The sequence below is a fragment of the Canis aureus genome, chromosome 26, assembly GCF_053574225.1.
Source record: "Canis aureus isolate CA01 chromosome 26, VMU_Caureus_v.1.0, whole genome shotgun sequence".
Lineage (NCBI taxonomy): Eukaryota > Metazoa > Chordata > Mammalia > Carnivora > Canidae > Canis > Canis aureus.
In genome coordinates, this window is record NC_135636.1 from 49,611,986 (window position 1) to 49,615,741 (window position 3,756).

Consider the following 3,756-nt stretch of genomic DNA (forward strand, 5'->3'; position numbering starts at 1 on the left):
TGCATTATCTAATTTCATGATTTGGCTCATTACACGTGTTAGAAGCAGACACACTGTCAGGCCTAACTTAATGAATTACTAAAATTAGCATTATTGAGAAAATGAACTGCAAGGGAACTGCTGATTTTAATCAATAGTTCAAGCGAGCACGGTTAAAGAATGTCAAAACTCAGCAACACTGTCCAGAAGCTCGGCAACAACGCTCTGGGCCTGGCATCTTTGGGGTACGAAGTTTCCAGCTGAGGGCGGCGGCACCACTCTGAACACCCGCACCTCCTCCCTCGCGGCTACTCTTGATGGACGACGTCGCAGGTAACTTGCCCGGGCTCCTGCCCAGGCGAACAGAACACGCTCAGCATCATTTCTCCTCCTCTTAATGACTCAAGGTCCCTTTAATAACATCCATTATTAGTGCAGACGCCCTTTACACAGTTCTAGAACACTCGTATGGTTCTGGGGGACTTGAAGAGTCTCCTCGGAGCTTCTCCACGCGGGGAGTCCTCCCTTACTGCCTCTTGCCTCCACCTCGTCTTCCCTCTGGTATTTACCAAGCGCCTCCTGTGCTCCAGGCTCTGTTCTTCCCTTGGGGATTGGTGGTAATGTTCTAATAGGGGGTGAGAGAAAGTTCCAGAAAAGACATTTCCTAGATGGAGAGAAGCTGCCAACCGCGGGGCAAAGGCACCTGGATCAGCGCCGAGGTGGCGGGCGTTGGGCTAAGGGCTTTAGACACAGCACCAACCTGGGTCTGCCCGCCCCTGGGGGGAGATTACTGGGGAAATATGTGGAGATTTTTTATTTTCACGGCTGTGGGTTTACTGATCTCAGCAGGTATTTACAGCTCAGCCAACCTGGGGCGTCGTGGATAGCATTGCTGAGGGGCAGGTTACGTCTCTGAAGGCTGCTCCTCTGGAGCTGGTTTACAGGAACAGAGCTGTGAAGCGTAGCCCGGGCCGGTGGGGAGAGGCCCGAGGTCACAGAGGCAGGGGGCAGGCCGCCGGGGCCGGGGTCGGGGTCAGGTTCGGGGTCGGGATCAGGGCGCGTCCAGGCTCCCGCAGGTTCGGGGAACACTGTCCTGGGGATGCTGCTCCTCTGGCCCAGCTCTCTGGTCCCTGAGCCTCCATCCTTCTTGGGGGTTGGCACCGGTGCTCCGTCGAGGAGACAGGGCCAGTCCTTCCCTCGTGCCTCGGGCCCCCTGGGCCTCCTTCACCCTTCTCTGCCCCCCAGGCACCCAGCGTCACCAAGACGGAGGCCCCCCCGGGACACACTTGTCATTTGGGTAACCGAGCAGGACCCAAGAAGTGCAGAGGACAGTGGGCGGCCAGCACAGAAGTAGGAGCCCACGCTCTGGGGGGGCCTGGGCTAGATCCCAGGCTTGCTGAGCCCTAACCAGGTGGTCTCTGGCCCCTCTGCGAGGCGGGGAGTCGGGTGGGCAGCCTCGGGGCCGAGTGGAGTGCAGGGGCTGCGCTCTGGCCTGCGCACAGGGCCGGGTCCTCGGCCCGAGGAGACAGTCCCTTCTTCACCCATCGCTCTGGTCCCCTCCTGGCTCCTGGCCCATGGGCCCCTCTTTTGTTTGGCCGGGGACCTGGAAACTGGAGATGGCTGTGTTTCTAGCTGGCTCTTTGGGTTTGGCCTGTGTCCGATGCTAGAAAGACATTCCAGGGACAGGCGACGGGCCAGGGCTCTGAGCAGAGGCTCACTACAGGGGGAGAACTGGGGCACGGGCCCCTGAGGGCAGAGCCAGGAGCGGGACAGAGACCCGAGAGCAAACACTGCCACCCCCACCTCCCTTCCCGGGGGCCCCTTCGTCCCATGCAAGGGCGGGGGGCGCAGCAGGCAGGGTCGTCACCCTCCCATCCCCGCTCCGGCTCTGGTCCTGACAGCTCAGGCGTTGCCTTCCCAAGGAGGATGAGCCTGCTCATAGCCACGTGCAGTGAGAGAGTCAATTATCAAGTCAAGTGATGAGTGACGGATCCGCTCACCCTGCCCTCCCCGCCAGGTGCCCGCCAGCTCGGCCGCAGCCCAGAATTACACATCGGGTTTGCAGCCTTTCCCACGGTAAACAGTTGTTCTCCCGAGGAAAAAATAAAGACTCTGTGTGTGTGTGCGTGTGCGTGTGCATGTGCGTGTGTGCACATACATAGAGGGTGGCGGACTGGAGCTGGAATAGTTGCAAAGCACAGCCGTCTCACCCCCTGCATGCTTGCTTTGGCTCTGAAGCCTGGGGCTGCTCTGGGGCTTCTCCTGGGCAAGAAGCAGACGGTTCTGGGAAACCATCTTCTCCATGATTTACCGACCAACATTTTGGGAATGAAATGAATTGCTAAACGTCCTATCAAGTGAACTGGCCCACCGCGTCGAAAACTCTGGCACAAGGAGATCGGGGTTTGATGACCAAGGGCTTTCTCAGAAGTGGTCCTTTCTGGAAGCGGCGCACGTGCACGGGGCACTGGCTGACGGGCCAGACACCTGGGTTGCAGAAGTCAGCGGTTTAAGTTTCTGGAAAGAACGGGGGATGGGGTGGGAGGTGGGGGGACTGGGCTGACCTTGGTGCCTTCCAAATGTTCCCGGCCTGGGGGCCCTCAGGGCAGCTGTGCCGGCCTGCGGCCTTGGGGGTATGTCTGTGTGTCTGTGGGTGGACATCTGTCTGTCTTCCTTCCAGGTGGGCTTGGGCTTTTCACCAGGGTGGGTGTGAGAATCCGACCCCACCCCTGGGGGTGTTTCTCCAGCCCCTCTGTCCCTGCCACGTGCAGGGCAGGTTGGAAGGTACCCGTGAGTTCTCTGAGGCTGGACGCGGGGCCATCGGACGTCAGGATCTTGTCTCCAATCGGAAGGCCACCCCGCTCGTGCGGCCACCCCCACTGCCGTCCTGAGGCTGTCCCCGCAGGATGTCCTCCTCCCTCCAGGGCTCGGGGCCCAGCTCCAGGCCCACCTCCTCCCGGGGAAATGGGGAGAGGCGGTGCAGGGAGCATGGCTGTGGTCACTCTGGAACCAAGAGCAGACTCGCTTTCCAAAAGGGTCTGTGTGGACAGAGGAAGGCGGGCTGGGGCTGAGTTCCTAGGGCAGCTGCAGACAAAACCCAGAGAGATGGGCAGCTTTCTCCCAGGGTTCAGCCAGCACTACCCCTCGCCATGGGGCCAGCGCTGCCCTCGCCGCCCAGAGCCCAGCTCCGAGGTCCCTCTCTGAGGCTCTTGTCACTTACTGCCTCACTTCGTTCAACCCCGCGGTGGTCGGTCGGTCGGTCAACCCCACCCTGACATTCAAATGTGTAGGGCGTCTGCTTTGGAATCTCTCCCGCCCCCCATTATTCACCGTCGCATGCTTGTCCCAAACCTTGAACTGATTTCCAGGGCCTAGACCAGGCAGGAAGGAGGGGTCACAGGTGCCGTGTTGGGGACACACTCCCCACGCCCACCTGACTGGACGCCAGGGGCACCCCTCTCTGAGCTGGCTCCCTTGGACTCCCGGCGACATGATTTCCTGATATTTGCTTCTGAATCGATTCACCTTTTTAAAAGAAACGTAACAAATCTCTCCACGAAGGCTCGGAAGTGGAAAATCACTACTCCTTGCCATATTAAATAGACGGTAACCATGAAAAGAAGGAAAATGGAAACAAAATATTATGAAAACTGGCAAGAGGCCTGGCCTGAAGACGACTCTGAGCCCAAGGCCTGCTGTGCTCCAAAGGGAGGTTTGGGGGGATTCGAAGGCCACAGATTTATTAGGTTGAGATTTTTCTGGAGGTAATCAGAAAGA

The 3,756-nt window shown here is 58.9% G+C and overlaps 1 long non-coding RNA gene across 1 annotated transcript; it reads left to right on the forward strand.

The window, feature by feature from the left end:
- Nucleotides 1–423: 423 nt before the first annotated feature.
- LOC144298625 (uncharacterized) lies at nucleotides 424–2,104 on the forward strand. The gene is made up of 3 exons (XR_013365574.1): nucleotides 424–540; nucleotides 1,225–1,329; nucleotides 1,881–2,104. It is a non-coding gene; the product is annotated as an uncharacterized LOC144298625 (long non-coding RNA).
- The last annotated feature ends 1,652 nt before the right edge of the window (nucleotides 2,105–3,756 follow it).